This window comes from Myotis yumanensis, unplaced genomic scaffold, assembly GCF_028538775.1.
Source record: "Myotis yumanensis isolate MYYU_CA2020_CCGP unplaced genomic scaffold, mMyoYum1.0.hap1 SCAF_3, whole genome shotgun sequence".
Taxonomy (NCBI): Eukaryota; Metazoa; Chordata; class Mammalia; order Chiroptera; family Vespertilionidae; genus Myotis; species Myotis yumanensis.
In genome coordinates, this window is record NW_027223754.1 from 65,965,961 (window position 1) to 65,978,553 (window position 12,593).

Here is a 12,593-nt window from a genome sequence, read left to right on the forward strand (position 1 = left end):
GATCAATAAAAGTATATGTTAAAAATGTTATGCTATATTATAAGTAATGGTAAAATATTGACAGCTTTAGCCTGACAGTGAAAACAGATAAGGGTACACACTATCACCATTAGTATTCAACATTATAATGGAAATTCAAGTGGGAGCAAAAACTGATGTTGAAAGATTGGAAAGAAAAAGTAAAACTGTCATCTCTATATGTAAGTGTAAAAATTTTAAAATAATTTACAGGCAAAATAGTGTAACATAAATAAACATAGCAAGGTCACTAAATGTAAGGTGTTCATTAAAATAAGCAATTGTAATTCTTTGTGTTACAAGCAAATTTATAGAAAATAAAATGAAAAATGATCACTTCAATAACATGAATAACAGAATACATGTATTGATGAATTTATTTAAAATATATAATACATCTTCATAGAAATTTATGAAAGAAAATTAAGATCTAAAAAAAGAAGAGATACCCAATGTTATTTTATTGGAAGATTCAATATTATAAATATGTCAACTCACCACAAAATTAAGGATTCTATGTAACTATAGTCAAATATCAGGATTTTTTGCTTTCTTTTATTTTTTTTAAAGAATGGATTTTTAAATTTGAAAACTATTATGTAAAACCAAATGGCCTAAAGTATTCAAGAGAATCTTAAGACGAACAGAGATGGAGGACTATTATATATCAGTACATTTTATATTTAATGTAATTTAAAAAGTAGAGTGTAGTTGGAATAGAACACAATGGAAAAGCCAAAATTAGATAAATGCATTCATGGTCATTTGTTTTATCACAAAGTTTATACTGTGAAGCAACTGAGTAAGGGTTTTTTTCAATAAATTAGGCAGCATTAATTTTGTGTACATATAGAAGAAAATAAAATATAATACCTATTTGAAATCATTCACAAAAATAAATTCTACATAAAATGTAAAACAACAAATATACTAAAATCAATATAAGATAATATGAAAATGGTTTTGGATTAGGAAAAACTTCTTCAAAGGATATAAGAAGAATTGTGTTTATATTAAAAAAAAAGAATAGGGACCATTACGAAGGTGATAAGAAGAATGTATTTGCCAATATATGTCACCAATTAATTAAAGAGTCTATTCAGAATATATGTTAAGAACGTCACACCAATTTGAAAAACCAACGTCAAGACATAAGATTGGGTAAGAGCCAACAAGATATAGTACAGGAGGATATCAAAATGGCCAATTAGCATGTAAAAATATGTTCCCGTTATTTAATAGAAAACACAGCAAAAACTGTACAGTATTTTTTCAATATATGATTAATTATAGCAAAAAGCAAGATTATCATTTTCATAAATGCCCACTTTTTAAAATGTTATCTACACTAATAAAAGAGAAAAATGGTAATTGGCGTACGACCGCTACCCTTCCCATTGGCTAATCAGCATATCCTTATGCAAATTAACTGTCAGCCAAGATGGCGGCCGGCAGCCAGGCAGCTGGAAGCGAACATGAGGCTTGCTTGCTCCCGTGACTGCAGACTCCAATGTTCCCCGCCTGCCTTGCAGGCCTCTGAGCTGGCAGTTTGAAACTTTGTAACAAATATAGCCGGGATCTCAGAGCTGGAGTTATACATTGTTTCAATTATAGAACGGCAAACAAACCAGCAGCGGAAGCCTCAGAGGTGGAGCCAGAGCTAAAGCTGGCCCAGAAGAAAAAAAAGAAAAAGAAAAAAAGGAGCGGTTGGGAGCTTCAGTCAAAACCGCCAGCCTGAAAGCAGCCCTCAGCCCCTCACCCAGACTGGCCAGGCACCCCAGTGGGGACCCCCACCCTGAAGGGTGTGTGACCAGCTGCAAACAGCCATCATCCCCTCATCCAGGCTGGCCAGGCACCCCAGTGGGAACCCCCACCCTGATCCAGGACACCCTTCAGGGCAAACCAGCCGGCCCCCAGGCCTCTATCCTATACAGTAAAAGGGCAATATGCCTCCCAGCACCGGGATCAGCGGAGCCGAGAGGTCTCCTGGCACCAGATCAGCATGACAGGGTGCAGCGCCCAAACCCCCTGATCGCCCTGCAGCTCTGTGTGTGACAGGGTGTGGCATCCCAACCTCCTGATCGGCCCTGCTCTGTGTGTGACAGGGGGCGGTGCCCTAACTCCCCTATCGGCCCTACTCTGTGCGTGACGGGGGAGCTCCCCAACCCCCTGATGGGCCCTGCTCTGTGCGTGATGGGGGGGCAGTGCCCCAACCCCCTGATTGGCCCTGCTCTGTGAGTGACAGGGGGCAGCGCCCCAACCCCCTGATTGGCCCTGCTCTGTGCGTGACAGGGGGTGGTGCCGCAACCTCCCCATTGACCCTGCCTTGAGTATGATAGGGGGCGGTGCCCCAACCCCCCAATCAGCCCTACCCTGAGCGTGACTGAGGGTGGCATCGCAACCTCCCAATCCGCCCTGCTCTGTGCATGACAGGGGGCGGCGCCCCAACTCCCCAATCAGCCCTGCTCTGAGCCCGACCAGGGGCTGCACCTAGGGATTGGACCTGCCCTCTGCCACCCAGGAGCAGGCCTAAGCCAGCAGGTCGTTATCTCCCGAGGGGTCCCAGACTGCGAGAGGGCACAGGCTGGGCTGAGGGACCCCCCCTTTCCCCCCGAGTGCACAAATTTTTGTGCACCGGGTCTCTAGCATTTATATAAATATAGTAAGACAGCTCTTTAGAATACATGATTATATGTATAAATACAAGTTTGTGTGATTGTATCAAATCCATTTTTCTAAATTTCACATATCTAATATTGGCACTAATTTCTTTTTTCTTACTTGGGCTAGAAGATAAGTAATTATATTTCATTCTCAGTGATCACAATGAAAACAATCACCAACTCTTGTCTCCTTAGATATAGCACAATTGCATTTCCTCCTACTATATCTTTTATGCTTCATGTCCTCAAAGAATCTTTTGTTTAAATCTAATTTTGTCAATGAGCTCCCTAGCTGACCTTAATGCCTTTTTAAAATTATAATGAATAGCAGAATATCTCATAGTGATGCAAAAATCATCGGTTCGGCATGAGAATTGGTCTTGTCGGGCATATGTGGCAAGATTAACTAGTTATGCTGACGATATGACCTGCTCCCCCAACTGTAATGATGCATCATGATACATTTCATTTTCCCATGACTCGAAGGGTCAGCTTATTTTTCTAAGTCAGGAATTCAGAAGAAGAATGCTTATCTTGACAAGTCCTTGCACAAACTCTGTAACAGGAAAGAGGTGGATATAGAGAATTACACACTTGACCCCAGCAGCTTCTAAACAGTGCCAGGGGTTACTTTCACTCACAGGCCAATGATCAAGCAAGTAATATGGCCACATCAAACTTTAAAGTATGTGGGTAGTGCAATCTTGTGTGGCTGTAAGTAGGAGCTTGAGCATACTAGCATTTGTGGGAGTCTTAATTATTACAATATGCAGATTTCTTAAATTTGAGCCTATGAGTAATATATGCTAAGTCTTGCAATTTCCTAAAGTGTATTCATCATATTTTTTTAATATGTTTTAAAGAGTGGACACAAAATCATCATATGATTTTGAAAGGGTTCTGTGGCCCTGGCCAGCATGGCTCAGTTGGTTGGCCATCGTCCCATGCACAGAAATGTTGCTGGTTTGATTCCCCAGTCAGGGCACACACCCAGGTTGCAAGCTCAGTTCCTGGTAGAGGGCATGCAAGAGGCAGCCCATTATTGTTTCTCTCTCCCTCTTTCCCTTTATTTCTCTCTAAACATCAATATAAATATTTTTTAAATAAAGAGTGCTGTATACTTCATATACATTTTTTATTAAATTTATTGGGTGACATTGGTCAACATGATCATATAGGTTTCAAGTGTGGGTTGGTTTCTATGTTACAAGATCTGTATATTGCACCATGTGCCTACCACCCAAAGTCAAATCTTCTCTCATCACCATATATTATATATATATTTAAAAATATATCTTCTAAAGGCTTATAACTATGAGAAACAATTTGTTGTTGTTTTTTTTAATTCTAGGTACAGTTATAATTTATCTAGTAGTATACCACAAACAAAGAGTATTATTTGTTTCAATTTGTCTACTTGGGCTATTATCATATTAAAGAAATAAAGATATTTAGGATGCTGTGTTGCAAAATACCTGAATTGCCATAGTAATATATTCAGTATTAAAATGATAACTTCTAGATCCACTTGCAATAGTAAAATAATTCCTTATATGAAGATTTTTTATCCTCTTCAATCTTCTAGATAATTAAAAAATAATTATGTCAACTGGCCGGTGTAGCTCAGTTGGTTGAGTGTTGTCTCATGCACCAAAAGGTCACCAGTTCAATTCCTGTTCAGGGCACATACATGGGTGGGGGGTTGATCCTTGAGGGGAGTGTGTAGGAGGCAGCCATTCCATTTCATTCTCACATTAATGTAAAAATATTTTTTAAATCATATATATATATATACTAGAGGCCCGGTGCACAAAAATTTGTGCACTCGGGGGGAAGGGAGGGTCTCTCAGCCCGGCCTGTGCCCTCGCAGTCTGGGACCCCTCGGGAGATAATGACCTGCTGGCTTAGGCTTGCTCCCCGGTGGCAGAGGACACTCCCAATCCCTAGGTGCAGCCCCTGGTTGGGCTCAGAGCAGGGCTGATTGGGAAGTTGGGGCGTCACCCCCTGTCATGCACAGAGCAGGGCAGATTGGGAGGTTGCGATGCCACCCTCAGTCACGCTCAGGGTAGGGCTGATTGGGGGGTTGGGGCACCGCCCCCTATCACACTCAAGGCAGGGTCCATAGGGAGGTTGCTGCGCCACCCCCTGTGACGTACAGAGCAGGGCCAATCAGGGGGTTGTGGTGCCGCCACTCTCACACTCAGGGCAGGGCCGATGGGGAGGTTATGGCTCTACCCTGTCACACACAGAGCAGGGCCTGTGGGGGGGGGGGGGGGTTGGGGCACCGCACCCTGTCACACACAGAGCCGCAGAGCGATCAGGGGGTTTGGGCGCTGCCCCCTGTCACACTGATCCGGTGCCAGGAGGCCTCGCGGCTCCGCTGATCCTGGTGCTAGGAGGCATATTGCCCTTTTACTATATAGGATAGAGGCCTGGGGGCCAGCTGGTTTGCCCTGAAGGGTGGGGGTCCCCACTGGGGTGCCTGGACAGCCTGGATGAGGTGATGATGGCTGTTTGCAGCTGGTCACACACCCTTCAGGGTGGGGGTCCCCACTGGGGTGCCTCGCCAGTCTGGGTGAAGAGCTGAGGGCTGCTTTCAAGCTGGCAGTTGACTGAAGCTCCCAAACGCTCCTTTTTTTCTTTTATTCTGGGCCAGCTTTAGCTCTGGCTCTAGCTCTGAGGCTTCCGCTGCTGAAAGCAGGTATCTGGTTTGTTTGCCTTCTATAATCGAAACAATGTATAACTCCAGCTCTGAGATCCCGGCCGGCTGAAAGCTGGTTTCTGGGGTTTTGTTTAGCTTCTATATTTGTTACAATGTTTCTTAGAGGTGCAGCTCAGAGGTCAGCAAGTCAGGCGGGGAACGTTGGAGTCTGCAGTCACTGGAGCAAGCAAGCCTCATGTTCGCTTCCAGCTGCCTGGCTGCTGGCCGCCATCTTGGCTGACTGTTAATTTGCATAAGGATATGCTGATTAGCCAATGGGAAGGGTAGCGGTCGTATGCTAATTACCATGTTTCTCTTTTATTAGTGTAGATATATATATATATATATATATATATATATTTACATATATATATATATATATATATATATGGTCCCAAAATTCACGCAAGATTTGCCATGGAATTAAATTGCAAATCTTGGGTGACTTTTGGGACACCCTATATGTGTGTGTGTGTGTGTGTGTGTTTGTGTATTTGTTAGTACATATGATTTTGTGTATGTTGTATTTTGATGATGTAATATAGCTAATAAATATATTTTCGTGTTGTTTTTTTTATTACATTTATTGAGGTAACATTGGTTAATAAAATTATACAGGTTTCAGGTGTACAATTCTGTAGTACATCATCTGTATATTGTATTTTGTGTTCACCAGCCAAAGTCAAGTTTCCTTTCATCGCCATTTATCCCCTCTCATCTGACATTTAAATACCAGATTTTCCACTTGAATTATAGCCCCCTACAGTACCCAGTATGAGAATCAGAAATTGTTGGTACAAGAGAAAACACCTTGGTAGTTCTCTGGGGTCTATTGATTTTCCAGGGTTGGCTGTGTTGATAAAAAGCTTTAAGCTTTATTTCCTTAGTCTCCTTATCCTTAGTCCCAGGTGTTAGATAGACTTTTATTTTCCTTCTCATTTTATATGTGCCTCAAGTTTATCTGTCTATAGCCTGTTGGTTGTTTGCTATGGATTCTGCTAGGCTAACTTTATAAACCTTTTAGACTGAATGGGGATTTGGTCTTAGAAATGTATTTGAGACTGAGTTCCTTATCTGTACACCCATAGATCAGCCTCAAAAGTGCTATGGGAACCTGTTATCATTATTATATCTTGATTATCTAATCATGGTCTAGCCTCTGCCTTATTTTATTTAGGATCCATTTATTTCAGGCACCTTTACTTTCACACTCGTGACCCCTCTAGATGAACTATTAATCTGTATTATTATTGTCCTGGAAATTGAGATATAGATCAATTGTGATTCAGAACTATCAGCATTATATTTTAAAACTTTTTCTTTTTCATATCGTAAAATTTTGAGAATGGAAAATAATTCACTTACATTTGATTGGTAAAAACTAACAAAATACTCAAAAGGAAACAAAATACATGTAATTTATCCTTTATAAAATATAAACAAAACCAACATTGAAAAATATTAAATATCAGTTCATAAAAATCATTTAAATTTAAACATGGTCAAAGATACATATTTTCTATCAAAGTTTTATTTTAGTCAAAGATTTCAAGATGAGCCATTTCATTGACTATAAATAAGAAATATATTTTCTAATACATTCAAATAAGAACGAGGTGAGGCATTGAACCTCATGTAAAGTAACATAATAAATGATAAGTATCTGATTTGCAATGATGTAGCAATATAACTTCTAGTCTATCTTCAAGTGGGTTACATACAAGTTTCCTTCTATCAGAAAGCTTACCATCTGATGTGACAAAGGCATACATAATTGACAAGCTTCTTTTTTTTAGATTTATGAGGAAATTAGAACAGGACACAATGTGTTTCAGAGTAATTTAAATTACATGGGACAGCCAGGTAACAATGGTCATGTAATGTGCCTCTAAAGAAATTACACTGAAAATTATCATTTTAAAAAAGTGGAACAAGACAGGTATCCTATATAATAAAGAGGTAATATGTAAATTGACCATCATACCCGCAAAAGATGGCTGCCTATGACCAGGCCAGCAGGGGCGTTAGTGAGGGACTACCAAATGACTGAACAAGCAGGCTGCCTGGGGCAACCAGGCCAGCAGGGGCGTTAGTGAGGGATGACCAAACGACTGAACAAGCAGGCTGCATGGGGTGACCAGGCTGGCAGGAAGACTGTGAGGGGCGACCAGATGGACAGGGAGGGCAGTTGGGGGTGACCAGATCAGCAGGGGCGGGCAGTAAGAGGCAACGAAGGCACCGGGGGGGAGTGCAGTTGGGGGCAATTAGGCTAGTGGGGGGGCAGTTGGGGGTGACCAGGCCAGCAAGGAGGGGCAGTTAGGGGTGATCAGGCTAGCAGGCAGGTGAGCAATTAGGAGCCAGTGGTCCAAGATTGTGAGAGAGATGTCCAACTGTCGGTTTAGACCCAATCCCCGGGATTGGGCCTAAAACGGCAGTCGGAAATCCCCCGAGGGGTCCTGGATTGGAGAGGCTGCAGGCTGGGCTGAGGGACCACCCTCCCCCCGATGCACAAATTTTGTGTACCGGGCCTCTAGTATCTACATAATAAGTAAAAAAGAAAGGAAGCAAATAGGTGAGCAGGATCTTGTTCTCTTAGGACTTTGTAGAGAGTGGTAATAAATTCACTTATTCAAAGTGAAATAAAATTTGATCTAAAATATGGGAAAAGAGATGACATAAACTGATTTGTAATCCTATGTAATAAAAGCCTAATATGCTAAGTGTCTGACCGTTCATTTGACCATTCGACCAGTCACTATGAAGTGCACTGACCACCACGGGTCAGGGGCTCCAACCGGTAGGTTGGCTTGCTGGTCGGGTCCTGCCAATCAGGACTGGGTGAAATGGGCCGGACATACCCTGGAACCCTCCGGTGGTCCTTCCCTAGCCCTGATCATGCACCAATGGGGTCCCAGGCCTAGCCTGCACCTTCTCACAATCCGGGACCCATCAGAGGATGTCAGAGAGTCAATTTTGGCCCCATTCCCGAAGGCCAGGCTGAGGGACCCCACCGGTACATGAATCTGTGCACCAGGCCTTGAGCTTTTAAGATAATTGGACAGGTGGATTAGGTTTGACTGTGATTTGGCAATGGTGAAAGAAGAAAGACCACACAGGATGCTATTTTAATGATCCTTTTTGAGAGGTAATTGATACTATAGAATTGGCCATGACACTCCAGCTCTAATTCTAATTAAGTTCAAACATTATACCCTTAAAAATGTCAATAGTAGAGCCCACTAGAAGAGAGAAGATGACCTTTCTACCATAAGGCTCCAGATATGCTATTGAGAACTTTGTAGACCCTTAGACCCACCTGAAATCAGGGACTGTGCCCCAGAGGAGTCTGTATGATATTTCAAGCCTGGCCATAGACAATTACAAAGGCTTTACATAACAGGCCCTCTTGGGAATCTACCCTCCCCAGACACTCTGGGTTCACAGACAATATACTGCAGGATCTGAAGGAGTTTCCATCAAGGACTCAGCCACACAGCCCACCTCCCCTCCATCTCAAGCTCATGTGTATCTGTGGTCCTGTTCCATATACATCCATTCCAAAGCCTTTTTATTGGGCTGGGACTGGGTGTTTCTGTAGAGGCCTTCCTCAGCTGTCCCTGCCTAGACCTCCATATGGCAGGGAGAGGAGAAAAGCTCAAGACACTTATTGTCCCCTCTGACTCAAAACTTGCTTCTGTCATTCTGAGCCCTTTCTCTTCTCCTTCCCCTTAGGCCCTCAATCAATAAAACTGTAAGTGTCTTTTTCTCCTCCAACAAAAAAGGACTGAGAACTTGGTAGTTTACAGAAAGGGTGTACAGATCCAAAATGGAATGTAAAACTCACAAGTTAAAGGAATCTTACCTAGGATTAACAAACCATCTTGTATAGTATGACTCAAAATATGGTCCATGCACTTACAGCACTCGATTCACCTGAGATATTGTTAGAAATGCAAATTCATGGGTGAACTCATACCAACTACATCATATTTTCTAGAAATAGTATACAAAGATCTATGTTTTACAAACATTACATTTGACTCTTAGGAATAAAAATGTTTGAGATTCACTAAGCTAATGGGTTCTAAGGCATGTTAGCATTAACCTGGCTGAATTTCAAACACATTAAGGTAAGTACATTCAGCCACATATGAAAGACTACATGCTGAACAATTGCATTTATATTATATTTAATAAAATGGAAAAATATCCTATATTATAAAAGGGTAATATGCAAATTAGCCCTAACAGCAGAACGACTGGGAATGACTGGTCACTATGATACACACTGACCACCAGGGAGCAGATGCTCAATGCAGGAGCTGCCCCTGGTGCTCAGTGCGCTCTCACTGGGGGAGCTCTGCTCAGCCACAAGCCAGACTGATGGCTGCCAGCACAGCAGTGGTGGCGGGAGCCTCTCCTGCCTCCTCAGCAGCGCTAAGGATGTCCAACTGCAGCTTAGGCCTGCTCCCCGCTGGCAAGTGGACATCCCCCGAGAGCTCCCAGGCTGCCAGAGGGATGTCTGACTGCCAGCTTAGGCCTGTTCCCCTGGGGAGCGGGCCTATGCCAGTAAGTGGACATCCCCCGAGGGGTTCCAGACTGCAAGAGGGCACAGGCTGGGCTGAGGGACCCACAAATTTTTGTGCACTGGGCCTCTAGTGTGTATATATATATATATATATATATATATATATATATATATGGTTTTTGTTTTGTTTTTTGTTTTTAAAGGACAAAAAGCTATGGTCTCTAGGAACTGGAAGAAAAGATGAGATGGATTTAAAGCTCAAGAAGTACTTTAAGCATTTGAGTCACCTGAAATTATCAATGGAATTATTTTCTATGTCAGAAGAAATATTTATTAGTATAAATTTTTTAAAAAATAGGACACATAAGCATTCTGAAGCTAAATAATTTGCCCAAAGCAACAGTAAGTAAATTTTAATTAACATTATTTTTATAGCATGTTTTTTATCTCAATGATATACTATGTAGAATTCATATTTAAGTATAAGATATGCACAATAAAAGTCACCAATATATTAAGTGTAATATTTGATGAGTTTTGACATATGCACATAACCATGCAATGATCACAAAAAAATATGGAACGGTTCCATCATCTACAAAATATTCTTGAGCTTTGAGTCAACCACATTTTCTTTTCTCCTAGTTCCTTGACAGCACAGCTCTTCATCCTTTATTTTTCATTTATATTGTTTTTCTTTTTATTAAATGTATTATAAATGCAATCATTAAGCATGTAGTCTTTCAAATCTGGCTAAATGCTCTTACCTTAATGTGTTTGAAATTCAGCCATGTTGTTGCATGTCTGAGTAGTTTTTTTCCTATTTTTAGATAGTATGCAAATGCATTGATATGCTATGATTTATCCATTCACCAGCTAATGGATATATGAATTATTTATACATTTGAGCATTACAAATGAGGATGTCTTAAACATACCTACGCACCTTTTTTTTTGTGGAAGATTTTTTTTTGTAGTATTTCTTTTAGCTAAATATCTAGGAATAGAATTGCTGGGTTTTATGATAAGGCTATGTTCATATTTATAAGGACAAACTCTTTTCCAAAATGTCAAGGGTCATTGATTAAACTAAGATTTATTTATATTTTGGAATCCAAAGGATGGGGAGACACCACTATTTTAACTGTGAAGCAGAGACAATTAAATGTTGATGGCATTTCCTCATTATAAGTAATGTTTATTAAACTCATGCAAGCCACCAGCTAAGGAACAAACATTTATGTTAACTCCCTCCTCAATATTTTTATTACTTTTCAGTATGTTTTAGATAACATTCACTATATCTTAATACTTTTAATTTTTATTGCACACAACATCTATGTAATGCAGATTAAAATATGTAAATAAAACAAGAAATGGTGAAAAACACTGTGTTTTAAAAGTATACTTTGCTTTCAAAAATATTTTCAAGTGTGGATTGTTCAAGTATTTCTCTCCCCAAACTGTCCTAAATAATACAGGGTATAGAGTAGTGGGAAAACAACAGGTAGCTTCCTTCTTATAAAGTTTGGTTTAAAAATCCTACTCCCCCACTTCCTATTAGTTGTGTGATCTTGCAAAGACCAAGTAGCTTCTCTGATCTTCAGTTTCTGGTGTGTGACACAATGTCAATGAGCTAGTTCTGAGAGGCCCTGAAGTTTAAAAGTTAAAAATGGATAGAGCATTTCTCTAAACTGTCTGCTACACTAGTAAAGCACTATTAACACACACAGGTATGTGTATGCAAACACATTCACACCCACACACACACACACACACACACACACACATTCATACACACAATTCAGCTCCATTTTTCTTTGGTTACTCTTTCAAATAGATTATTTCTATCTTAATCCCCAGCGGGGTAGGGGAAATAGGTTGATCAACAAAACAAACTATGTGTGTGTGTGTGTGTGTGTGTGTGTGTGTGTGTGTGTGTTTATGTAAATACTAGAGGCCCGATGTATGAAATTCGTGCAAGAGTAGGCCTTCCTTTCCCGGGCTGCTGGCACCAGGTTTCCTCTGGAACCCAGGCTTCCCTCACAGCCCCGGCTTTGTCCAGAAGGTCATCCGGAAGGACGTCCAGTCTAATTAGCATATTACGCTTTTATTATTATAGAGATGTGTGTATATGTATTTATATGTGCATGTATAGATATTATCAAATAGTTTATATATATTTCACATTTTTGCTTATACTTAGGTAAGTTTCCTATGTTCACTAACAAATTTCATTAGGGAAATAATATGTATTTGAGTTAAACTATTTTTTAACTGAGATGTCATGTTAAAAAATATGGTATCTTTTGAGTTATATTTCAGTCTTTTTATTTTTTGTCAAAAGTTATATTTTTGTAATATCAAATAGGACAATAAAATAGAGAATTTCCTAATGTCAAATTATACAATTATACTAGAGATGAGAGTACAATGATCTTTTGTAAACCAAGTATTAAGATAAAAATGTATATGATTCCTGTTGATGTCTGATTGTCTAATTATCTCAGGAAGTTGTGATAAAAAGTTCTTAGTCTTATTTTAGTGTATGCTATAGGATAATTGGTAGAATTTCTTCATATGCTTATATAAAAAGAGAAGCATACTAAAATTTTATAGCAGTTGCTAAGATGTTTATCTTTAAAACAAAATAGAAACCTACATAATTTTATTAACCAATGTC